Source organism: Pezoporus flaviventris, unplaced genomic scaffold (genome assembly GCF_033815535.1).
Source record: "Pezoporus flaviventris isolate CSIRO_AGI_PZ_B2104156 unplaced genomic scaffold, CSIRO_AGI_Pfla_v1 ptg000078l, whole genome shotgun sequence".
Lineage (NCBI taxonomy): Eukaryota > Metazoa > Chordata > Aves > Psittaciformes > Psittacidae > Pezoporus > Pezoporus flaviventris.
The window spans coordinates 17,327,860-17,355,211 of NW_026892626.1; the positions used below are offsets into that span (position 1 = coordinate 17,327,860).

The 27,352-nt window shown below is 47.5% G+C and overlaps 1 long non-coding RNA gene across 1 annotated transcript; it reads right to left on the minus strand.

Moving 5' to 3' along the window:
- Window positions 1-1,857: 1,857 nt before the first annotated feature.
- Window positions 1,858-27,190, minus strand: LOC133279908 (uncharacterized). The gene is made up of 3 exons (XR_009747009.1): window positions 27,095-27,190; window positions 24,671-24,924; window positions 1,858-2,084 (listed from the first exon to the last, which is right to left on the minus strand). It is a non-coding gene; the product is annotated as an uncharacterized LOC133279908 (long non-coding RNA).
- Between the last annotated feature and the right edge of the window lie 162 nt (window positions 27,191-27,352).

The following is a 27,352-nucleotide window of genomic DNA, read 5'->3' on the forward strand; positions in this document are numbered from 1 at the left end:
GAGAGGGATGAAAGAATAAGAGGTGGAAAGGGAAAACTGTGGAAGTGCCACAGTTGTTCAGCGACAACAGTTTGGGGCCCAATGGGCACAGAGTAAGAAAAGGGGAAGGAATCCCTGCCCATGGCAGGGGGGTTGAAACTAGATGGTTTTTAGGGTCCCTTCCAACTTCAACCATTCTATGATTCTATGGGTAGTACCATGGAAAAGCAAGAAGAGAGCCCATACCCATGGCACTTGGGCTTATCTTCATGGGTATTATCTTTCCAGGAGGAATCATCCAAACCCAGCATCTAGAAGCCCATTTACTGCCATGTATGAACTTAACCCTTTAATTCTGGCTTCCCAAGAGTGAGTTACTCCCAACAAATGCTTCTATCAGCGGGAAGCTCCAAAACCAAAGCTGCCAACAGCACCGTGCGTGCTGGCGTGCGGATGCCTATCCCCTCATAACCGAAGTATTCCTTAACTCATCAGTCCCAAGGATGATTCCATGTGCCCACAGCACACACATCCCAAGGGAAACAGGGAATCAACCCCAGCACAAACTGCAGAGCCTAAAGCCAGTGCCTGGCTCCTGCCCCAGCACCAAACCCTTCCTTGCAGCACAACTCTAACTTTCCATGGTGTGAGACTTTGGTAGGACGAGTATGAGACGATGAGTCAATAAGACTTGATTGTAAGATGAATGTTGAAGAATGTGCTCATTAGCCCCGCTGCTCACAATGGCAGGATGTGGTGCCAACTTTCTGACAAAGAAATGCAGGGATTAATTTAGTGACTAACGACACGGAGAATTGCATTACTCCGGTATGCTCCCTGTATCCCAATGTGTAAACATCCCTAACAGCACAAGAGCTTGTGCCTCAAAGAAAGGCACAAGCTCAGCCAGACTTGTGCCGTTTCCTTGTTAAGATGGCTTTTTCTTGCTGCTTTTCCCTTTCAAACCCAGTCATTGGACAACTCCTGAGAACTGGGGTTTAACTAGAACTTAACTTGGGGTTAAATTCCCAGAGGACTATAGGCAAATACTTCAGTGCCTTCTCCTGGTTAAACATTGTATTGTGTGTCTGGCTATTACAGAGCAGTCAACACACTCCACCCTGGAACAGGCTGCACTTCAGTCACCAGCATCTTAGGCCCAATGCCCAAGGTCTTCTTAAAGTGACCTGGATGATGGGATCAAATGCATCCCGATGAAGTTTACTGATGATACCAAAGTGAATGGGGAAGCAGACTCTTTGGAAGGGAGAGCCATCCTGCAGGATGAGCTGGATAGGCTGGAAGAATGGGCTGGCAAGAACCCAATGAAGTTCCAACAGAAGCATAAGGTCTTGCACCTGGGTAAACACAATCCAAGAGTGCAGCACAAGCTGGGATCTGCCTGGCTGGGGAGCAGCAATGTGGGAAGGGACCTGGAGAGCCTGGTGGACAATAGGAGTGAACAGCGTGCAGCTGCAGCAAAGAACACCAACAGAGTGCTGGGGAACATCAAGGAGGACATTGCCAGCAGAGATAAAGGTGTCATTATCCCACTGTACCCAGCACTTGTCAGGCCATACCCAGAATACTGGGTTCTGTGATTCCATGATCTCTGAAGGACTTGGGAGCTGACCTGAAGTTTCTGGAGAGCAGGAATGCAGCATGTGGAACCAGGGGAGCTGTCTGTGGCTTCTCCAGAGCCAGACAATACCAAAGGCAATATTCACATCCATGATGGATATTAGCTCAACTTAAGGCCGGTGGCTTTATCTTTGCTGCCATAGGAAATAGAAAAGAAAACCTCATTAAGCAGATCACTCAAGTCAGAGTCGCCCTTTAAGATGCCAATTTGCCTTTCCTTGCCTGTGTTTCTAATTCTCGGGTACCACAGCAAGTCAATAGTTCAAGGCTGCAAAGCAAGTTGCTTCAAGTCAAATATTCAATTGTTATTAGATAACTTTGCCTCCGTTCGGCTGCTGTGTGTAGGTGGGTTGCCAGGTTATGCACGGCACATAGCGCCTGAAATTACATTGCACAGGATGGAGAAAACTCCACTGCAGATAGCCAGGAACTGGATTTATGCATTTGGGTAGGATATTACCAACCTACAAAGACAGAGAGAGGAAGAATATAAACCCATTTGTTTTGATCCTTCCAGCTTTTCATCTCCTTCCTCAGGACTATGTTAAATGATGTAAGCACCATCCCATCCAATATCATATCCTGCTCTAGTTGTCATAAATCTGCCCAGTATCAATCCATCACACGAGCCCTACACAATCCAGGAGATAACCTCATTTGAATTGGGAAGCCTCACATGACACCACTGATCTGTAGCTCCAGCTGGCCTCACTCCTGGACTTTCCCTCACACTCAATGTGCAACAATTAGAGGAGTTTCTGCTTGTCTCCTCTGGATACAGAGAGTTTTGAGCAAAGCATCTTTTAGATGCAAGAAGCTTGCTTGGATTTGCTTCACGCTGAACTACTGTTAAAAGATGCAAGGGTTTAACCTCTTAACCAGGGTGATTTGGGATCGGGGACAGCCACAAGAGATTGTTTCATATGGCAGGAAAGACCCTGGTCAGGACGCTCCAGACTCACTGCAGTGGCTTTCGACCTGCCCATCTGCCATCCCACCCACCAGAGACATCCAGCACCTCTGCAATGGCTCAGGTCCTTCCCAGGAGCATGCTGTGCCACACTGGGAAAGCTTTTCAGTAGCATCAAATATTGTTTTGTGTCCTGAAATAAAACACACACTCTGAGGGCCATTAAACATAATGTGGATGGAGAGCTTGGGGACTTTGCCTTCTCCCATGGAAGACATGGCAGATGCCAATGGATTCGGGTACCTCTGGGTTTTCAGTCAGCTGCTCTTATCCAGCTGGAGATAAGAAGCCTTGATCATGCAAAGTCCAGCTCAGAGCACACTAATACCCATGCTATAAAACCACAGTCTTGCTTTTGCCATCTGCCTCTTGGCCAGTAGGGACAATGCTTTTAGTGTGAGCGAGAGCATTGTCCCTATGGCAGCTGAACCATCTCAACTGGGACTCTGCCTCAGAAACACTTGCACAGCCTAAAATATCTCCAGCGATCTGGTGGGCTCGCATGCGTTGAGGCAATTCACCATGGCACATTTTAATAAAACCAGTGACAAGGAAATTGCTATTGAAGAGGGTCCCCTGGCACCGCAGAGGGTGAAGAGGAAATAAGAATCAGTTAAGGAGTCTGTCCTCGGAAATGATAAATCTACACTGTTGCTTGGGTAAGCAAAAACCAGGCAGCAATGAATTCTCGGGTGAAGCTGGAACGATCTGCAAACACAAACCGGCCTCAGACTGCCTCAAACCCAAACAAAAAATTCCTGAATATAGGCACAGTATGATGCCCATTCATCCCCAGCAACAACCAGTGTCCCACCAGCTTCGCTATCTGCCCCACAGGTAAAGAAACCAAGATAGCTGAAACCTCTGTGGCCATGGAGGATACTGGAGAGGAACAAGCCCTTGGAAAGCTTCCATCACCCCTGCACAACAGCACCAATAACACAGCATGATTATCTGAACTGCCTCCATATCCCTCTGGACCTTCACCCCCTCAGCACCACGGCAGAAGTCTGGGGCTCTGCAAACACAGCACAATCAATCTACTGAGTTTCAAGAGCCTTAAAGGTCATTTAAAATTGCTATTCTCTGCTTGATGTTGAAAAGCATCGTCTAAAAGCAGTGGGTGCTGGAGCTCACAGCAACAAGGGGCTGCTGCTGGCTCTTCTTGAGCTCTTGGCTAGATTTGCAAGAAGGGGCACAACTTCTTAATGCAAACGGGGATATAACTGGGGATGCAAGCACCGGGGGGGGGGGCTTTGAGATCCTTGGGAAGGGATGCAGCTGGATGCAAAGCCATGCGTGAGCCAGGGCACTTTGCCAGCACCTCTGCTCTTTTTATTAAGAGTTTTTAGTCCTACAACTGTTCGGCTTGCCCTTTGCTCCTAGGAATGTCATTGCTTTGAAATAGGGGAGAATCCAAATCCTGCCGACTCCAATCCCTCCTGTGCTGGGCCCAGAGGATGCTTTCCATTTCCATGTTCCCAGCTTGCTGACAACAGAACCTCCCGTGGAAGCTGAAGGCAGGAGGAGCCTCTCACCAGGTGGGTCAGCGCTTGCCTTCATGCTCAAAACCATCTTTCACCGCACTCTACTGCGTTTCTTTTGGTGCTTGTTTTCCCTAACACACGCTACACTTTACATTTTAGAGCGCCAGAGACTGTGAAAACTGTTTACTTCAGTCAAAACCCCAGACTACCTAAAATAAACAGACAAAAAAGGAGTATCTCATTATTTACTGGGAGCTACAGAAGGTCCATTCACTTTGCAAAGCAGCCGGCTGCAGGAAAGCACTTATTAAAAACACCCAAACCAATAAGCACAACCCCAACTCATTTATCCAAGCTTTGCAGCTATTATTTGGCATTTTCTTTCCCCAGCCACACAAATCTGATTCATTACTTATTTACAGTACGGCCCCCAGCCCAGGTCCTCCTGCTTAGTGGCTACGCATAGAATGGGAGAAACAAGAGGAGAGAAAAGGGGAGCAGCTGCTCTCCAGAGAAACCCCAACACAGTTCAAGTGGAGAATTTCATATCTCTCAAGCAGCCCAGCTCAATACGCAATAAATTCATCTGTCTCACCTCTGTTGCACTAAGTCACTGCATTTTCCCCCTCTTCCTTACTCCTGCAAGTACTAGAGGTGGCAGCTCTTTGCTCCACTCACAGGGAGGGTTGCCAGCATGTTGGCTGTTGTCCCACATGACAAAAGCCTGATGATCCTTGTTTTCATCTGGGCCATTGGTTAAAGGCCACCTCCACCCAAATCCCAGCTCTTGCCAAAGAGGCAGCTGACTGCTCCGGGTCTGAGCATCAGCTTCAAACCTGCTCGAAGGGAGCGCTACTCAGTGCGTTGTCATGGCAAAGCCCCTCTTTGTCTTGATGCTGCTCTTAGTGCTCAGCCACCGAATGGGTCAAGTCAAAGTCCCACAAAAAGACTAGAAAGAAATCCCATTAACTCCTCTGGTTTGGCATCAGACCATACTTTTTCAAATAGCCTGATCTTATAACAGTGATATAACAGGAGAATAAGTGAGCTGAGCTGGACCACAACGACCCAAGGTGAAGACGCCATACAGGAGAATCCTGCTCCCAGCCCCGAATCCCTGTGAGCTGCTGCATCAGACATTAAAACACCTCTTTTCACATCCCATGTAGAGCAGACTGGGGCAGAAGCAGTTTGTGTTCAACACTTCTGAAGGCAGAGAAGAGAAGGAAATTAAAAACCTTCAAGCACTACTTTCAAAACTATATCATGAATGGGAAATTTCAAGCTGGCTGCAAGGGGAAAGAGAATCCAAAGGCAGGATGGGTTTTTTTTTCACTAGCCCTTATTAGGCAAAAGGGCTCTGTAACTATTTATAAGTGCCTCCCCCCCTCCTCCCCATCCAAACCCAAAGCCTCTGGCACAACACCATGAACCTCCTCTGCTGTCGGAGCATGAATGCGGATGTCACAAATTCAAGCTTACAGCATCACCGGCCAACTTTAAGTCTATGAAAAGGCCACAGTCTCCACCATTCCCAGTCATTCTTATCCGTTACGTTGATTAACACCCATCCGCAGGAAGATGAGGGAACAGAGCCAACATTATTGCTCCCTCATTGGATTATTTTCCCCACAGTTTTTGTGCGCTGTGGGCTGAAGATCTTCCTCTCTAATCTCTCTGTCCCTTGGGACCCAGGTATTCAAGAGGGACTGGGAGAGAAAAGTGAGCCCAGAGCTCCCAACTACTGCACATGAGAAAAAACCCAGTGCTCCAGTTAGCCACGGAAAGCTCAGATCCCTCCACAACTCACACAGAGGGGACCCTGGGTTTGGCTTGGTTTGGTTTTTCCATGTTATATTCCACTTTGTGTGGGGCCAAACCCAAAACATCCACAGCCCCATCAACCTGCAGGCTACCAAGGAGAAAACCAGCATTATTTTAAAGATGCTGCACTCATGAGGGCAGATTGGAGCAGGGAGGGTCCCCACTGGCCCTGGGAGGAGATGTCCCCCTTCTACACCAGGGCATCCTCTCTGTCTCAGGGGCTCTGTGGGCTCAGGCTGAGATTATTTGGGCATTAGCTTCCCCCAAATCCCTAAAGTCTGTGCATGGCATTAACAATATGATGGGATGTGGAGGCACAGACAGCTGAGAAAACCTTGCCCTGCCCCATGCCGTGAGTCTGGCATCGATTATGGCAATAAGGACCTTATTTGAGCCCTTCCAAGCACTTTAACGTGAACCAGACCATCCCCAAGGACACTCCCTGGTACACGAACGACAGACGACAGCGATGCCGACCCTTTTCTTCTCCCTAAGCTTTAAAGTTTTTTGTCCCAGTGCCCTGCAAGGCTCGTGCCAGTTAAAGACACTTTGGCAGCTACAGAGCCAATTTAATTGCTGCCATCAACTCGTTCCCAGACAAACGAATTCATTCATGATCCACATGCACTGTGAACATAGAAAACACCCCGGAGTTCTCAGAGCGATGCACAAAGCCATCAGTGGCTCCAGAGCAGGGCGGAGATTTTTAGGGCTGATCACAGATTTCCCATCAAGTATTTAGATGGGGAAGGGGGGGGTTGCTACATGAAAGCATTCACACAAGAGGCCTGCTCCTCTCCACAGCTTGCTGCTTCACCCTCAAAGCACAACCCCCAAACCGAAACAAAAGGGTAACCACTGATTTTGATGGAGCCAGAGGATCTTTGCAGTAATAAAATCTGTTTCTACATTTCCTTTGATGGATATGAACCCGAGCTCTGAATTCAGCCTGCTGTAAACCCACCATCCACTTCCAAATACAGCTTCATGGCTTATTTGCATTATGGGCCCATCAGTCCCGCGGGGAAGCTCTCCTCTGCCTCTCCTTCCAGCAAGCTGCAGATGGAGACATGCAAAATGCCATCCCACAGGCTACCACAGACTTGAGTTGCAGCAGGAAAATATTTCCATTACACTACACCAACACAGAAACTTGTTCCATCCTTTGTTCAGGGATGCTGCTGCAGGGAGTTAGCGCAGATACAGCCCTCCCTGCTCACACACCGGGGCACAAGCATTGAGGGAAAAGGGGATATTCCTCTTTTACCCCTCCAAGCTTCCTTTGTGGTCCAACCACAGAAATTCAGTGAATTCCAGCTGCAGTGTGGTCTGGTTATGAATCTAACAGCATAACTGCTAAAATGTAAGCTCTGAAGATGGAGGATGCTGGTTGTATTGCGTAAAAGTAGATATATAAAAGTTAGCTTCATTTACTAGAGGTGGGAGCAGAGCTTTGCATCGCAAAGGGAAAGAGAAAACCCTTACAAAAGGAACATGTCATGCATTAGCTGAAATCCCACCTGCATTTCAAGTAGACAGATGTTTCTTCCTTTCAGATTTCTAATAATGTCACAGCTACTTAAAAGCCAACTTCCAGGTGGGTTTTTTAGAGGAAACAAGCCCTGCTTGCTATTCCTAATAACCTCTTAATTTCAGTTCGAGCCTGCTCCCCGCTGCTGTGAGCAGGAGGCTGTAGTCACACGCTTATGCAGAAGTACTGGGATGCTGCCACTGTTTAGATTAGAGCCCTACTGGGAGGTGTCTCCTGGAAACACCCCATATATGGATTTCACAAGGAGAACAAAAAGCAAAGAGAGAGCAGTATTTCAGGCTCGGCAGACACAAGCATCCCTGCCACTGCTGCGGGCTGGTGCCCCAAATGGGCTCCCTGAGCTGGGAATGGAGGATAGGCTGTGAGGCCCAGGGATGCGGCACTGGGGACAACTGCTGAGGAAGAAGCAGGAGAGAAAGCAGGGCAATTATCTGCTGTTCTCTCAGGGTCCTGACCAGCCTCTGGGTTAGGAATGAGATTGGCAATAGCCTGAAGATGGAACTGGGAGTAACCTAATAAGTGCTAGTGGGAAGAGTTAGAAGGTTCAAGTCCTGTTGAAAAGATGTCTTTCCTCTCTTCCCACCCAATCATTTGATTACTTCGCTATCCAGTGCAACAAAATACACAACTATCATGCCACACGTCGGATGACATTAAATCTCCTTTTCTTGCCACTCCTGTTCTGCTCAATGGAAGGAAACGCTGTTCCCTCTGATAAAATCTGCTGCCCCGTTCCCAAACACTGAGTTTGTCCTTAGAAGTCAAGACTTGGGATGTGCAGTTCCCTGGACCATTAATTGGTTGATCACCCCTCGGTCTTCTTGCATTGCTCTGGGTCAGAGCTTCAAAAGGAGAAGGCAACATCTGCCACTGCTGTTTTTAAAGCCACCCTTCCACGTACGAACAGAAACTGCCCTTTTTAACTCGCCTTCCATTTAAAAGAAGCAAGAACTGGAGTGGATAAACCCCCCTCCTCATGTGGTCTGTGAGTTCAGGCAACCCAGAGCCAAATCCTGCACTGCAAATCTGTATTGTATCTAGACCACTATGGAAAGACCCACTTTGCAAAGCCTCCAGAGACATCTCCCTTGCTGTCTAACATTATTTGCTTTGGCAGAACACTGTTTAATATCTATTACCCAAGCTGCCCTAAGCCCAAGGCTGTTTCGCATTCCTGCCAAAACCAGACTCAACATTGAATTGACTGATTAGGTCAAATGCTTTCGAGTACTTGGGCTCATGGTGGTTCCTCAGCCCATCAGCAGAAAACAAGGAAAACCTCAACAACACCAGGCAGGGCCCATTCTCAGCAAGAATTCCGTGGTTTTCGTCAAATAAGACCTTAAGAAACAAGGATGCATCTGCTCATCCGAAATGACATCAGGACCAAGTCACTAAAAACCACCCCGTTGTCCTCGAATGCCGCCAAAGTGCCGTGGGTACATGGGAAGAGGTCTTGAATGGGCAGCTCTTCTGATGCCCTCTTTGCTTTCCTTAGTTCCTTGGAAAAGGAACCAGAGGCACCAGAGAAGAGGCTCTGCCCTGCAGCCTGCCCAAAGCACAGGGCTTTTAAAACATGATGTCTCCTTCCAGACCGGTCTCATGATGCTCTGCATCAGTATTAATGGCTTCTGCCTCATTACAAACTGCATTCTGATAACAAGCTGTCGAAATACCCAAGTTTGCTAAATCTTCCCTTTATCCCTGCTCTCCTCCTGAACTATAAATAGTGCTGGCATTTACAGTGGTACATTCTGCCTTGGTGAAATTTGATTTAAAAGTAAAATTGGCCGGACTCTGTGTTAAATTATCATTGTTCTTCATCTTTACAGATGTCCTCCCCTCTAAACACTGCCTAAACTTGAAGCTAAGAGCAGAGACGCAGAGTGAAGTCATTAGAAAAGATTTCCTGACAAACCTCAGGCATCCAGAAAGGTTCAGTGCACTTTTCACCTGCCCTAGGAGAAAGCCTGGACATCTCCATGCTCTTTACAAGCTCTTGCCATAGCTGTTCCTGCTCTTCCCCCTGCACAACATCTGCCACAGCTCGCTACCTTGCATGGAGGGAAGGGACATGGTTTGTGCTTAAGCGTGTGGCTTGATAAGAGATTTATCAGATTTTGGAGGAATTCTACTGCAAAGAGGGAAAACCATTAAATTTTCATGGAATCCTTTTTGCTTTGAAAGCTTTCTCCCTCCTGCTGTCATAGCAAACAGACAGCTTTAAGCAGAGGTATTTGCACAAGTAACAGAAGCTTTCCCAGCACAGGGCTCACTATTAAATACTTTTTTGACCTCTACAAGCTGCCCCTTTATTCCCAGTGCTCACCACACTCACAGGTGAACCCGTGGATATCCTGATTTCCTTGCAAAGTTATTTAACAGCAGCGCAGACCAGCAAAGCCCTGCTGGGTCGGTGATGATGTAGGTGATGTGACTCGATGCTGCAGTGGCTTCTGGAGCATCCCCAGCACCCACAGCCAGGTAGGCACCGTGCCAGCCACCAGCAGGGACTCAGGCTGCTCGCAGGCACATCCACGGATGCTGTTTCCACATCCCTCTCTTCCAAAAATACACAACCGCGAACAACACGAGCCATTCATGCATCTTTCTCAGCAAACAACAAAAGAAATCACTGACATTCCTGGCAGAGTTTATTAGCAGCAGAGTTTATTATTGCTCCTGCTGCTGTGACACCCTGAAGCTCTCCAGACTCCATCCATAGGTTGGGTAACCTTCACTTCCAGAGGGAAAACCGCGGGCTGGTGATTAATGCCTATGCCTGGGACTGCAGCGCAACTCCCTGCACTGCTATGTTTGACCTCAAATAAATTACTACCTCATTGAAGTCTCCAACCTGCCAAGAAAGGACAGCAGGACTCCCCCTCCCCAGGGGGCTCTTCAAGATAAATACATTAAAAATGGTGAGATACGGTGTCAGTGGGGATTATATAAATAGCTCTCAGGCTCTTTTCTGCTCCCAACTCGACCTCAGACGCAGAATAACTGCAGTCAGTACATGTTGTTAGTGACACAGTGGGAGCTTAATGCATTTATTTTAAAGGACTTTCCAGGCTTTAAATTGCAGCCTCTGTTGTCCACATACGTCAAAGGCACCTCCCTTGGTTGAAGGGGCAAGCGGCATCACTGAATGTACCCACATGCCCTTTCTTTGTCTTTATGTCAGCACTTACTGTACCCTTCTCTACGCACAAGCACACGCACAGGTACCGTCTGCATTCAGGCATCCAAATGTCTGTGCCTCATCTCGTACCTGATCAATACAAAAATATTACAGGCATCCATTGCCTTAGTCCAGCAGTCTCCAGAATTAAAAACCCAGAAATCTCTTACCTCTGACCCAAGCTGTGATTACTTATTGTAATTCCACAGTGCAGCAAACCTAAACAATTCATTTTAAAGATAAGCTCAAATACAGGTTTTTATCTTGTATAACATTTATATGATTTTATATGTAATATACACATAGAATAAAACCACAAAATCATGGCTGGGTTGGAAGGGACCTTAAAGCTCATCCAGTTCCAACCTCCTGCCATAAGCAGGGATGCCTTCGCCTTCCACTAGACCAGGCTGCTCCAAGCCCTGTCCAACCTGGCTTTGAACACTGCCAGGGATGGGGCAGCCACAAGTGCCACGTATATATATATATATAAAAAAATCTATATATTTCATATATTAAATTATCTGCTCAATGAGATGCTGTATTACTGCTATATATTTCCATGAAAACCTCTAACAAGACACTCAGTGCGTTTCTGTGCGTGCTCAAAGTTTTAGGGACACCAAGGATGCTGTAAGGTCCCACAGGGACCCACCCAGATGGTGACTGCAGGATGCTGGCAGCACCCATCAGTTCCCAAGCCACCTCATGGGTTCTATGCACTTGCAGGATATTATCTGGAGGCAGTAATCAAAACCAGATGCATCCCTGAACCACAGCCTGTGCCGCCACCATTCTTTCCTCGGCGCCGAGCGCTCATCTGCCACCACACAGCAGAAGACAATGGAAGGAAAGGATCAGAGAAAAAGTGGTTTAGTTTTTAGAAGGCGCTCACCCAGCCAATTCACGTTCTGGATCAGGTGTTAATTGCTGCTCTAAGTGTTTGGCACAGACGGTGCCAGCACAAATATTGCAGATGTCACATTATCTTTGTTTAGTGGGTGAAACGTGCTCCACTCCTGTTAGGGGAGCCCAGCAGAGCTGTTCTGCCACCAGACTTGCCCCGAGGAGAATAAAACACAATAAAATAAACACTGTATTTAGAAACCATTAAGTGCGGGCGACTAAAATGACATGTTGGGAAAGAGAGCCCAAAGGACTTCAAGGAAAGATGTTCATGAAAGCGATGCAACAAAGTTCAGCCCTGCTTCTAAAACAAAACGAAAAGGGTTTAAATGACTTGCATTGCTCTTTCCAAGCGTATTTGCCTTATTCCCACTATTTATTTCAGGCATGGCATGAAACAAGGCTGGTTGGGGGTTTGGTGCAGCAGCCACAGGCATGGACCACTCAACCATACACTGGGGAAACCTCCTGGACACCATCCAGCTCAGTGCACACATTACTTAACCAACTGAGACTGGGAACCAGGATTCAGCTAGCTCTGTATTGCAGGGACAACGAGGAGAAATAAAGAAGTCCTGGGTTTTTGGTGCTTCACATCAAATACCTTGTTCTCCAGACACTCCGCATAATCTAAGCCCTGCCCCAGCAGAAATAGCATGGCGACCTCATTCTTCCCCCATTCTGTGGGTATAAATCACATTCAATCATTTTACAGGGGGTTTAGAGGGGAAATGGAGACCCCACAGAAAGCTTGTTTGGGTTAAACATCCCCTCCAGCTTCCCTGTGTTTAGACTAGAGCAGGTAACTCAGGCCATGCAGATCAATCAAATCATTCCAAGCCAGGTTGGCGAGGGCTTGGAGCAACCTGCTCTAGTGGAAGGTGTCCCTGCCCATGGCAGGGGGCTGGAACTGGATGAGCTTTAAGGTCCTTTCCAACCCGAACCATTCTATGATTCTATCACCAAAACAAAGGGACATCCCCCAGCCTAAAACTGCAGTCAGCAGCGCCCAGGAAGAGCACTCCCAACCTGCATAGCGATAAAGCAATATCACAAAAGCCATTACTGCAGTGTTTGCCTGCGAAGGGGTTTTCCCACATCTCCCAAAAGCCGCTTGGATTTTCAGAGGTGACGCTTTGTCAGCGGGGAGGGGGCCGTGGGGACCGCTTTGCTCCCCGCCGCGCGGAGCCACACAACTCGCTGTATTACTTTTAATTAAGAAAGGGAAGCTGGGATTTAGCTGCCTACTTTACCACCGGATCAAGGCTGGATTGCGAGCTAAGGAAGGTTTAAAAGAGGCATAAATAGCATTTCAGCCCTACACAGTCTGCAAAACAGCATTTGATGGAATAAGAAAAACCGGAGGAGGAAAGAACATTTGAGGTTTTCTTGCTTAGCCAAGGCCACTGCAAACCTGGTCTCTGCGCTGTATTTCTTACCCATCAGAAAGACACTCACACAATCAGATGTGATCATTTAGCAAAGCCGTCACCCCCCTCTTGATCCCAACTTGTCCTGGTTCAAAATGCTTCTAGAAATCAGCTCTTCCACCATGTCTTTAGTGGACTATAGGCACCTCAGGTTCCCCTCGGTATCTCCTCTGAGCAATTTCTCTTCCATTAATCCCCTTACATCTTCTGTTGTCACTGTATTTCTCTATCAGGGTTCGGCATCAATCCCCTCGTGACAACGTGCATCAATCGCAGCCACTCACCGACTCCACGGATCAGTTTTAACTTCCCCATTAAAAACCATGTTTTCATAAGTGCCAAATTTAATTAATTGCTATCAAACAGGAGATCACAGAACATTCTGGATGTGCTCCTGATCACCAGCATCAGCTGGGCGGAAGGGAGCAACCCAGACAGAATTTGCTCTGTTGTTTCTCTCAAGCCCACACAGATACTTTTAATTATCTCCACTGAGCTTAAAAAGAGTCATTTGTGTGGCCACGGTATGTGTGCTAAGCTGATCCATTTATCCCAACATAAGTCTTTCATGCTTGCTACACAGTCGAATGTATATTCCAATCATAAAAATTCATGAATGGAAAGAAAACCAACCCCCAAAACCCCAGATCTGTCAATTAAATTAATACATTGGGAAAAAAAATAACAGGGGCAACAGATTCAGTCACAAAATAAGACCAATACAAAAGACTCTTCGTAGTCAAAATCAGCACCTAAGGGTTTGCTGGAGGCTGCCCAAGACGTGTCGAGTTGGTACCTATGGGTAAGGGCAAGCAGCACTCGCTTTGGCACATTGAGTGAGCTCAACCGCTGCTAATTTATTGATGGGAATCAATGATGCTGCAGCAGATTACACACTGCTGTCATCTCACATGGCACCACTGCACTGCAAATGGAGAGAGGCACCCTCTGATGACCACGGGCTGCTGGAAATACTCTCCTTGCTAATGGCAGAGGTTGCGTTCCTCTGATTTCTTCTTTGTTGAGTTTTTTTCCCCTCCATTTAGGAGGTAAAAGCAGCCTTTTCCATGACGCACCGTGTCCTGTGCGAGCCTGAGCGGTTCGCTCACTCCCAAATTAGCAGGAGAGGGAAATGTGAGTCCTTTGCAGTCCATGGGAGAGCTTATATAGGATATGATGCCTGGGATGGGAGGGATCTGCAGTGGCTGGTAAGCCAGGAAGCTTAGTCCTCTGTTTTCCTAAGGGTTTGTAATTTTTCATCCTTGGGTAAGGATTTGGAGAGAAGGAAGGGAGTAATTTCAAGATACAAATAAAATAGAAAATGAAGTCATGGGGAAAGGACAAGTCTAATAAAAATCTTCAGCATATGTTCAGTTTGCATTTACTGACTGGGGTTTGAGCCATTCTTAGTTTTAATTCAGAATCTGGGCAACTCTGAGGGAAAAAAAGCTTTAGAAATAAACCCCCCACACTGAATGCAATCACCCTGGGGAGAAAGAAGAGGGGTTAGAGCCTCGAGGTACATGGATATGGATTAGTTCATACTTTTGCAAATGGAAGATAAATCATCCTGTTACCTTAGAGCAAGATCAATGCAACAAGGCTCCTGAATGCCTGGTGGGTCCAGCACTGATTGTCAAGGGAGGGAAGAAGGTGCAGGTACATGGTCCTTATGCGACTCCTTCCTGCAAGCCTGGAGCATCCTCAGGATGGGATGGATCAGCTCTCCAAAGCAGGCAAAGCCCAGCCTACAGAACAGCGCTGCCAGGGAGCTTTAAAACCACCTTTTTTTCTTTATCAATTAAGAAAGATTGGGTTTTGGGTTTTCCCTAATTAAATACAAGACTCAAGCAATGGGTAATTATAATGTGGAATATCAAAGCTGTCATTTAGGTGTCTCAAAGGGGAAAGCGCAACAAGTGGCAGTTCCACCCCAGCCTCAGCATGTATTTAGTTTCCCTCTTGCTTTGATCTTGCTGGCTGGAGGATATCACCTACCAACCTGGAGCAACCGAGGGCAGCAAAAAGAAGGAAGCAGAGATCAGCTGCTCTGTTCAATGTCTTCCCCTTGCAACCTCCCTTTGAATCCCCCTTCCCTGCTCCCCCGAGACCGACTTCAACAGACAAAACCCAAATGGGGATTGAAAAGGTTGTTTGGTTCTGGTTGACAAAGTAAACGTTGAGCGATGAATAATGAATCAGAGACAGGGCTGGAGTAAATAGATTTATACCCTCAGCACCAAGGAGCTCACACTGAAGGCTGGGAGAGCTCAACAATTAGCATTTCAGGCCCAAACATAGCAGGAAACCCCAAACTGGTTAATCCCTCCATAATCCATCTTAATCCAGTGGGAACCTTTGCCTCTTGCTACTGGCTGGGCCATATGAGAGGCTTCTGACTGCTCTTTGCCAGGAAACCTCAGTTCTTAATTGCAGCAAGGTCTCAACCCTGTGGTGTCCCCTGATGTCCCAAGAGGAGGGTTATTTTGCCCCAATTTCACCACAGAAACTGTTGAAAAGGGCAAAAACCAGGGCTAAAAGCAGGGGCAGGACAAATATCAGCTCTTTGCTGTTCAGCCAAGCTCCCAATGTACCCCTGCCACATTCTGAAGGGCCCAGAGTCTCCTGCTTGGCCAAGACATCTCAGGAGAACAAGTCTTTGCCTAAGAACTTGATGTGGAATAGCCAAAATCCCCAAGAAAATCCACACAAAGCCTGGACCAAGATGAGCAAAGGGGCAAAGAACTGGAACCAAAAGGTGGCAGAACACCTGGAAATAAACACCACTATTTTATCCCCAGAAGAAGGGCTCCAAGTTTGACATTCAAAGCTAGATCCATCCCAGCCCTGCCCAAGCTGGGCAATGGCTCTTCCCATTCCAGAAGCCACTTCTCAAAGCCACTGCTGGTTGAAAACCTGGGGAAAACTTTGTGCTGGTTCAACTCTGGCTTTGCAGTGCCTGATCACATAGCCCTACACATGCTGCTGAGCACACCCAGGTCCCCACATCCCAAGGGACAGCCATTAGACACGCGGCCAAGGCAACCCCTCAGCAGGGGGGTGACCTGCACTTCACACACTGGAGAAACCTCCATCAAGGTACAGATGCAAAACCACCCAGATGCCACACACACATACAACAGGCTTTGCTTTTCAAGTCTGAATCTTCCTGAATCAAGCAGTTGTCATTAGGGAAACCTCTGCGGTATTCCAGCAGTGGGACGATGTGCCTGGTGGGCAGAGGTTTACAGAATGCTCTCTTGCAGAAAGCAAACAAACTGGGGGAGTGAAGAGAAGGGACAGGGGGGAAGAGGCCTGTCACATCTGCTCTTGAAATGTCAATTAGAAAAATCAATGTTGCTCTCAATTAAATAGCAGCTGTACAGCTCTTGCTCTTTCTCCCCAGTAGCTTCTCAGCCTGGAGCTTGGCTTAGCAAAGCCTTTGCTAAGCAGTGATCTAACCCCAGCCAGGATGCTGTCCCCTGCAGGTGCCAGTTTGATAAATATATATATATCAAATTCTCCTCTTTGTCCCTTCCCAGGAGCACTCGGAGCTTGCCTGCTTCTGGACCTCAGAAAAGCTTCCCAAAGAAAGCTCAATGCTGCTGATACCCAAGAGGACAAGTATTCCTGGAAGGTAATAATCATGCTGCGGGAAGGGCTTCACCTCCCGAATGATGGGGGTGCTTTTGCTACCTCTGTTCATGCCATGTGCATGTTATTGCACCAAGGCCACCAGCCATCCAAGGTCTACTTCGCCCCAGCTGTGTCCAAACCCAGAACTCAACATAAAACACCAAGCAAAACCATGCCAAGGGGTGATAGAAACTGAGTTATCTCACACAGCAAAGAGCTGCCCATGCCCTTTCTGGAGAGGACCTTACCACCAAACCACCACAGATCTCAGGGTTCACCCTCCATCTCCATCATCCTCACCCCTCTGGGGTCCATGGTGAACCCCACTGGGTACAACTGTGGAGTTACAAAGCCCAAGAGGGTTTGGCGACAGCAGAGGGATGTCCACCTCCACTGCCAAGAGCAGCCTGGCGGCTTTCCTCCAGTGGGGCTTCCCCTTCCCACCGCACACACCAAACAGCAACAAGAACCCCATCTCCATCACAGCCTTCCTGGCCAAAAATAACCCTCCCAGGCATCGCACATGCCATTACTGACCCATCAATACTATTGATTAAATTATAAGGGAAGCCAGCAGGATGAAGAGGCAGCAGGAACTGCTAATCTCATTTCGAAGTAAGCTATAAAACATCACCACTTTGTTGCTCTTGAGCATGCCGATGGCTTCCTCTCCCTTCCGCTGGTCAACCCTGTGCGATCAAACGCAGTAACAGCTTGCTGTCAAAAATGAGAGAGGAGATTTCTCTCCCTTGACTCGGGAAGATGTCCCTTCAGGACACCAAAGCCAGGGAAAGAGGCAGCGGCCACAAGCGCTGCGGAGCAGGGAAAACATCCCGAGTGCCCTGGGAATGAGGACAGGACATCCAGTGCTTAGAGACACGGAAGGTTAACAGCTGGCCTCGGGGCAAAAGGCCACAGTCGATCCAGCACATGCAAAAGAGCGAAGCGGGAGACTTAAGCTAAAAAATGATGGTAATAAAAAACACTGGTGTCATAAACAGCTTCCACAGCGCTCTTCCAGAGCTGGAGTCACCATCCCCTTCGGCATCGGTCCCAGCAGCTCTCATGAGCCTCTGATTGGGGCGGCAGAAGCTGCTGGCTTCATTATTTGGCTTATTTACCTGCTGTTCCTCCAAGGCAGAGGAACGGAGAGCCACCAGCTTCCCGAAATCCCTGGGATAACCTCAGGCACCCGGCAACGCCAGGAGCTCAGATCCCACAGGACCAGCAGCAGCCTGGCAGCGCTGGGATTTCAAACCAACCAATTATTATAATTCCTGGGAATAGCCTTTTGTGAGGCTTTTCTTTCTCAGCCTAACTCCTGAAGTCAGGTGTCTGTCTAGAAATGGGATTTATTTCCTGTTCAAAAGCCTCCAGCCCACATAGGATCGTTCAACCAAAGACGCACAGAGGCCAGGCTGAGCCAGAAAGCCAAAGATGAAAAGGAACATCTTAACATCTCAACAGCTCGAGACTGGGAGGGTTTTATGGGGTTAGGATTTGCTGACTGGGAGAGGTTCAGGGTTTTTTTAGGTTATCATTTAGAAGCCATGAAAGAAATATAGGAAATGTTTACAAGTCTCTTACAATGGGAAAGCTTTAAATTCAGCATCATATTTAGTGATCTTACATTTTCCCTACTGCTTTCTATTGACTGTGAGTAACAAAAGCAGATGGTTTCACCAGCCTTGGTCCCTATCGCGTTCAGTGGCCGGTCCCCACAGCCGGGCATCCTGCTGCAACATCTGGGCTGCCCCTAAAAGCCAAACAGCCACGCTCATTAGTTTAGCTGGGCCGAAGGTCTGCATAAAATTAATAGTTCATGAAAACATTGCTATTAACATTCGTTTTTATGGTGCCTCTCATTAAACAACAAACTGGCTCTGTAATACACGAGGATGTGCTGCTAATCCTAACGCCGGCCGCATAAGAAATCTGTTCGAGGATTTTCTAGTCAGTTTTGTTTGATTAGAGAAAGCACGACACAAAAATCAATTTATGCAGTCCATTAACAGGTTTGCCCCCATCAAGGAACAAAAAAGCTCCACCACCTTCATCTCCCCTGTTGAGCACGATTAAGTTTGAAATGATAGCTTGCAACACCCTCAGCATTCAGATGTTCTCTGAAATACATGCAAAGTCTCTTCTTAATTATATTGCCTGCGTTTCGGAGACAGGCTTCGCGTTCCAACTCACTCATGTGTTTTGACAGGAGTTGAAATGAAAATCTTGTAAAATCTGGATCACGCCAATCAAAATCATCCCTAGGAATGTCATTGACCCGCCAGCTGCATGTGGCTTATCTGGAGGAGGTTCTTTCTGCCGGGATAAGGGACTGAAAATCCCCGTTGATTAGGGGCCAGATCAGCATGTGTCAGTTGAGATCCCCTTGAAGGATCTCAGCCCTCCTAAGGTTCAGCTGTCACTTTTAACACCGAAGCCCATGATCAGGGCCATGCGTGTCCTTTGTCCATCTGTCCTTCACAGAACCCCACTCTGCTCAGCCGCTGCCTCTCATCCCTGCCCAACACCATCCCTCAGGATGCTCCTGCCCTCAACCAGGACGTGGCCATTTGCCTTTCAGCTTTTCCCAGCCCTATCAACCAGCCTCTGGGCCACCATTCCCAGCTCTGTCACCCATTTCCTCCTGTTCTTGGCAGCCTTTTCTCTCACAAACAAGTCAGGTCTGCTTCAGGAGAGCTCCAAGCTCTCACATACCTACCCTAAGTGCCTCTACAACAACCAGCTTTTGCAGAGCAGATGACAATATGGCATTACCCGCTTGGAGTGGACTTGTTCCTACAATCAATATAGCTTTGGAGACACATATAACTTCTTATCACAGGCATTCCAAGCTCTCTTTTAGGCTCTTGCAGAGGGTTCTAAAGTCCAGGAGGAGTTCACAAGTGATTTCCCCAAGACCATATGGCAGGTCTGCACAAAAGCAGGAGTCAAAGTTCAAGTCTTTCGATACCAACTGGTCCGCTGTTTCCAACAGGCATCTCCTTTATCCTCCTCCAGTTATCAAAAGTCAAAGTAAACGGTTATCAGTTCAGGGCTTCATTTCAAGTTTGAATTTTAGTTTGGTTTTAGGAGAAAAAAACTCTACTATAAAGAAAGGTTGATGGAAATTTCAAATCCCCAAAGTCGATGCAAAGAAAAGAAACCACACAGTTCCATTCGGAGGTATCCGAGTTGGAAAGTCTGATTATTGCTATTGCTTTTCCCCATGCAACCAATTGAGCAGCACCAAGTTCAAGGTACAGCCTGCTCTAGCACTGCCAACCCTGCATCTTTGTTTAAACATTTGTACCCCTTTTGCCCTCCCTGCTCCACCAGCAATAGAAGCAAATATGGATTTCAGTGGAATTCTTGAGTCAACAGTGTTTTATTAAAGACGACCCTATCGTTGTGAAGAAGACACCACAATCCTAATTACTTCAAGTTAGGAAAAGAAGGAGTGAAAAGTCCACCAATTCCACCGAGTGTTCCTATAAGGTCTGATACTAAGCAGCATAATCCAGGCAATCCATCATCTGGCAGGAGACCATGCGCGCTTCCCAAATACTTCACAAAAAAGGAAATGCGATCACACCCCGCTCCCAATTCCCAATCTTCTGTAAAAGCAATAGAAATCAAACATCTGGGCTGGTTGCGTGCTGGGATTTGGGTGACATTGTGTAACGTGGGAACAGCACCAAAAGTAATCAACAAAATTATCTCCTTGTAAATCACTGCAGTCCAGCTACAATTCCTTTATGTATTCTCTCGCTTTCTCCACGTTTCCCAGCTATGTAGGTTGAATAAGAAACAAAGACCTTTGCAATCCAAAGCCACAGTTACACCAAGAGGACAGAAAACCCGCACCCCAGTAGAGACTGACCTGAATCGCCCCGCACCACACGGTTGCATTTTTGTCTGTATATAATGCACTCGGAACATTTCCTTCCAAAATTGCCTATGGATGCATTTCACTTTTAAAGAAAATACAGAAAGAATTAGCATTGACACTGCACCCCATGAATACTAATGAAGCATCTCCCACCGGCTGCAGCAAGGGAGGGATTGCATTGACACTTGCTCCTTTTGCAAGCTCGGCGGGGGACTGGTGACAGCCTGAGCAGGAGCTCCCCAGGGAGAGCTGGGACTTGAACTCGAGGGGGGTTAAGGCACACTGACTGCTTGAGGAGATGCTGTCTGCCAACTTAAAACAAAGAGGAATTTGGGAGGTAGAAAAGACAGGGTGCCCAGAGAAGCTGTGGCTGCCCCATCCCTGGCACTGTTTAAGGCTAGGTTGGACACAGGGGCTTGGAGCAACCTGGTCTAGTGGAAGGTGTCCCTGCCTATGGTAGAGGGTTACTGGATGAGCTTAAAGCTCTCTTCCTACCCAAATCATTCTGTGATATTATGTAAAGCCCTGGCATGGAACTAGACAGCAACACATTTCATCAACACATTTCATCATAACTGTGAATTAAATGAGGTATTTTCCTATATAAAGGTGTTTCCCCATGTGCCTTGTCTGCATCCCTGCATAACTCACCCTGGCTACCCTCAGCCTCTGAATCTGTGGCTGAGAGAGATCACTCTTCCACTCCTGGCTTAAATCCATCAGCCTGTCACTGCAAAATGCCCTGAGCTTCACCCAGCAATGGCTCCATCTGATGAGTGGAGTGATGGATAACCCTGTTCTGTAAAGCACACAGGAACCCTATGGTATTAATCCAAGGGTTGCCCTAGTAAGGACTGAACTGGGGCTTGACCTGGTTTAGGATGGCTGCACTGGAGACTTCAGATGTGTTGGGATTTTGCCACTGTTCCTTTCCACCCTCTCCCACAGCACATGGATGAACCCGTCACACATAACTCTTCCACGGGGCTTGAGCAAGGGCTGTAGATGGCATCTAGTTGCCACAAGATGATTAGTTGGGCTTGATCAGCCTTGGCCAGGAAAGCAAAGCTTTGCGTGCATGACTCCTTTGGGGTTTATTTGCTTCTTAAGTAATGAAAATTAAACCCCAAGCTGAAATCCAGATGATTTCAGTGGAGACGGAAGGATGGGAAGAGAAAAAAGAGGTTTTCTAGGAAACCAGCCTGATCAGAGAACCTTTCTGAGCCATCTCCTCCAACAAAAAGGAGTTTTGCTGCTGGACATGCTCCCGCATCTCATTCCGTGTCCCATGTCACAAAACTAACTCGGGCAGACAGCTCAAGGACTCGTACGGCTGAGATCTGCAGGAAGAGGCTTTGGGGGGATAAGGGGAGACATGCCACTGCTTTGCTTCTGCTCCAATCCCGCAGCGTTCCCTGTCATCCCCGCTGCTCTGCTTGTCTCGCCATGACTTCCATAGGGGACGGACACGAATGCAGGAGGACACTGCAAGAAGAGCTCCACAAACTGCATTAGCTTTAAAAAGCAGCTATCCTGCCTTTCAATCAAGCAAGCCTGAATACCTAAATAATAAAATCGCCTTTCAAGATGATGTGATCAAAAGTGACATAAGAGAAATAAAGGGGGGGGGGGAAGAAAAATAAAGATTAAAAAAGAGATACGGGTTGTCCTGGCAACGGGCATCCCTTTCCAGCACTCCAAGATTACTGGATGAAATAGATGATTCCTAATTAAATTCATAAAAGGTGGCATTTATCAGAGGGTGACCACTTGCTATTTTGCTGTAGAAATGGTTATTTTCTTACAAGTGAAGGGTTTAATAATGGGCTGGCTTTGATCTAAACGCAACACTTCCAATCTCCTTTAATCGAGCAGGGGATTTCTTCTTTCTTCAACTTTAAACAAGAATAACAGGAATTGCGCATAAAGCCTGCATCAGTCCCGCAGATTAAGAAGAACCGGCTGTGAACAGCCTCTCACACGCAATGATATCATTCCACTGTAATTATCCCGGATTTATAACACTCCGGGTGAGATAAAAATCACACACTCACTAAACTGAAACCTGAACCTCGCCGAAAACATCAGCATTTCTCCCAGCCTTGACAGGCTGAGGACTTGGTGCCAATGAGCCAACTGGCAACCTGCAGTCCTGCCCATCAGCCTCTCATCCAAGGTCAAGGACTGCAGAACTGGAATGACAGCCTTGGAGAAAGGCTGCCAGATTTAATAAATCTGCCTCAAAGCCGACCTTTCTTCTCTGGGCACTGCTTGGAATTTAGCAGCGGGCCGAGGGGAGCTGCAGACACAAAGAGAATGGCAACGTCATGGTGGTTGGTGTGGTTTTCCATGCAAATTTTGGAGTCTCAGGAAAAAAAAAGGAAGAGCAAGAAGCACAAGACTGGGTTATGAAACTATTAAAGAAGTCTTAGTGCAGATTAGCATGCTCTGGTCTACAAAAGCATCCCAACAGGGTTCAAACTGCAGTGTGTATGGGTGCTATGAAAAGGCAGCTGCTTAGGAGAGAGAGAATGGCTTCAGTGCATCTCTTAAGTCTTTGAACTCCAGGACCTCTTGAGATAAACAGGCTAAATTAAGCAGCAAAACATTCCAGGCTCCCTAGCAAAGCCCCCTCCGTTTCAGAGCAGCCCTTGCAAAGCAAGGCATCTACATCTACCGATGGCCACAGGACATCGAACCATTTTACAGTGACTCCAAGTGGCCTCCAAGGATTTAAATGCAAAATGGCTGGTTTGCTCCAAACCTCACCTTCCTTTGGAAAAGCAGACAGCTCTTTTGTGTGTGTCTCATCTAAATAAATCTATTTAGAGCAGTGCACATAGTGAACTGGAGAGCACTGAAGAGCACAGGCTAGAAGGCAGGCATTTGATGAAATATTTATCATTCAAAACCAATGTAAAAACAACAAGAAGGGAGAAGTCACTTTTAAAAGGCTTCTTTGCAATGTGCAGGTCTGAGGAAGCACACTGGGAACAACAAAAGTCTATCTGTGAGGGGCAACAAGCAACAGGAGCAGATAAGGAGGCAGATGGAGAGCCCCTTCTTGTATGCCGCTTCCTATGGAAGGAGCAGCAGCAAACATCCAGGAGCAGTGTGAAGGACATCACCCACGTGGTCCTCACCATAGCAGGAGACCCTGTGAAGGGAGGAAGCAGGGAGATCATCTCTCTTCCACTCACTGTGTTTGGTAGGAACGTCAGAGCAGGTGAGAGGACTCCAGCAACAGCCCAAGGGCTACCTCAGGTGAGATGGAGGAGCAATGTGCGGAGGGACAGGGAGAACTGCCCTGGTGCACGCCAGGTCAGAAGGCAATGAAGAGCCTCCAAAAGAAAAGAAGGGGAAGTATTTTTGCCCACAGATGCTCCTCTGAGGTGCCACAGAGGCAAATTACTTTCTTCAGGTAAGCATTCAAAAGATACAGTCACATCTGGTAGCACTGGTGTGCAGCGGAATTCTGACCAGCTGTCAGATCCCTCTCTCATTGTGGAGCATGGGAAAAGCATGGAGCAATGGCCAGTCTGGCCACAAGGTCCTTCGCCAAGCTCCTTAAACCTGGTCTCTCCTCCCAGGGCCCTCAGAACTGATGCTCTTCTGACATAGCTTGTGCAGAAAGAGGCTTTTACCCACCTTTTACCCAGAAAGAGGTATAACAAAGATGACTCTGGGCTTTCCACTGCAGCTTTTTTCTCCTCCACCATAAAACTGATGACCTGAACTGGAAAGATTTCAATTCCTAGGGGTAGGACATCAGCAGGACACAGATCTCTTTCCGCATCTTCCCTCCTCAGAGCACCAGGGTGCGTAGGGCAACGATGGCAACCACCCAGCACCCAGAGGCAGACACGGCCCACGCGGTCCCGCACTGGCTTCTGCACCATGATACAAGGAACATAAATGAGCATTGCTTGCAACACTTTATATCTGCACCACCCATTTACTGAGCTGAAATAAGAATATCACAGCAACATCCTGTATTACAACACATTCGGTTTATTTATGAATTTATGATCTCTCAAAGACTCAATTAGCTTCAGTTTACTCATCTGTGAGATGGGTACAGGATCTTGTATCTACTTCAGAGCTACCATCAATCATCAGATAAATTATTCATCATTTTACAAGGTATCATTAGGCATGCTCTTTCATACCTGGGAATGCACATACATGCAGAAGGCTCTAGATGATCACTGTTAATGCTCAATAGCTTTCATCTCATTGATGGAGACCCAGGGAGAAATGACCTCTGCTATCCTTGTTTTATGAAGGAGCCCAAGTCTGACCATGGAATAAGGATTAGGGATTTCTCAGCACTAGCAGTCCTGTTCCTGCTCTCCTGTACTCCCCTAGCTCTCTTATAGCTCAGTTCTTCCACCTCAATTCCTGAGGTTTGATTTATTCACACCTATAAAATGCAACAAAACCATAAATATTCCTGTATGAAAGGCGCTACGAGAGGGAAAAACATCATCATGCCCAAAGCCCATGATGAGAGGTGACTTGGCTTTAACAGATTAGTCAATACAGCCTGGTGAAAAACAGACCTTCTGATGGATTTCAGTGTCTGCTCTGCCTTGAATAGCAAAAGCACTTAAGTGCTTACGCAGACTGCTGCTCCTTTCATTGACAATTTACAACCAGGGCTAGTGCCTGAAGATAGCTGGCATGAGCAGATAAACTGCCAGGGCCCTAAGATACTAAGCATCTATTATTCTCTTTCCCATTGCTTGCCAATGAGACATTGCTGATACAGAGGGTATTTTTGTCCCGTTCCCTTCGTCCCATAAATTAAAGCGAGAACACCTCTTCTGAACTGTCCATTGCTGGATCTCCTCGTTCGCTCCGTTTGGGTTTGAACACCCAATTTCCCTGCGGAAACCCAGCTTTCAGACAGCCGGAAACGTGTTGCCCAGACTTACCCCCTCGGAGCAATGCCGGGGAGGTGGCTGGGAGGCAAACCTCTGTCAAGGCCTGCCATTAGAGCTGTGGTCTCTGCTAATGAATTTGTGTTCCCTAATGAGCTGCCGGCGCCAGGCTTTGCTGCCCGCTCCGGAGGACAGCGGCTACCGGGCAATTACACAGAGGCATATTCTCCATTAATGAAATGCACCTCCTTTCCCATTGGTGCCAGAAAGTTGGGAATGAACAGGAATGTAAATGTGGGGGTTTCTTTTCCTTGTTTCCTAACTGCCTTTCGCACATATGCGGTCTGTACGGGGATGCTGCTGCCTGAAATCAGACCTAGCACAAGCAATCTTGCTACGGTAAATAAAAGACAGCTCTTTACAGAGAGCTGCTATCAAGGAGACACAAGCACGAATCTGGTGTCAGTTCAGCACACCGACCACACAGCGGGATCGAGGTCTCCCCCTTGGGCATCCCTCATTTATCCCCCGTTATCCCTCCTGGAGAAGCCAGCTCCTGGCACCAATGCTTCCCACCATCACGATTAGCTCTTTAGCTGGAGCGGCAGCACCAGGGCTAGCTGATTTTTAGAGCTAAAAATCACCTTTAGGGGGTGAGAAGAGTTTTGGGGGTGCCCAAGATGATGGATACCCACTGGACTCGAAAAATCCCTCTCTGCAAGGAGTGCCAGGAAAATCCTGGGAATCGGAAGCCTGAGCTCGCCCAAAAACCTTCTCAGTGAGGAGGTTCAAGCCCTGCTTTTGGCTGTGCTCAGAGACAGCGTCCATCTAGAACATCAGATGAATAACTTAGGATCTGGAGCTAAGCCACTTTTGTAGGACAGGTAATGGGGAGGCTGAGTGTGGCCCTCCCCTCAAAATGCCTCTAATCTAGGAATTTCAGCTCAGGAAGTGCATGGTTTGGGGTAACATTTCAGCATCTTCCTGCTCCAGACCACACGGAAGGAACCAAGAACTAAACACACACAAAAGAACACTAAAAAATGGGTTAGAGGGGAAAAAAAAAAACCCAAACAAAACCAAAACCAGGTAATCCCTTCGTGCAACTAGTTCATCTCATGCCCTCTCCCACCATCCAACCATTCCAGTGCCAGGTATTGACCCCTTCTGCCTGCCCTGGGAGCTCCCACCCCATTTGCGAGGGCTGGAGACAGGCAAAGCATCTTTCAACTTCTCATTCTCCAACAGCTTCACGTGTATAACAGCTCAAAGACCCACAGAGAGCCCAAGCCACCCAGCTAAGCACACAGCCAGCTCAAAGGGACCATGCCACCCTTTGAGAAACCACAGGGCTGCAAACTAATTCCCTTGCAGCTCATTATCCCTCACTCTGCAAATGAGCCCATTCTGAAGAGCTGGGAAGAAATTCCCATATCTCCCAGGCTTTCTTCCCAAAACACCCAGCACTGGCTCACCCCAGACATTGAGTCAGTGAAGGGGAGATGGCAATGAAGAGGAGGCTGCCAGGAGACAGCAAGCACCGACGTGGGAGGCAAAGGTTGAAGCAATGCTGGTGGTGGGAAAAGTAGCACAGAGAATGGGATCAGGTTTGGAATTTTTGGTAAATGTCAAAACTGCTTGAAAAAGGAAAAGTCTCTGGACTTGCAGGAGGTTGAGGAGAGGGGCCCGCAGGTTTGACAGCCCACTTACACCATCTAAATCCCCCTGGCTGCCATAAGAAGGAGCTTTATCTGCCCATCCGAGGCGGTGGCCAAGGAACCAGCCAGGGTATCAGTGACATCCGTTGCCATGGGAACGCTATTACCAGGAAACGTGGCTCAAGGTGGAGAGGAAACCCCAGAGATTCATTAGCAACAGGTTCCCATGGCAACCGCTCCAAACTCATTAATAATTCTCCCTTCCCTTCCTGTTCCCCCCCAAAAAAAATCCCCACCAAACTTCTTGCTG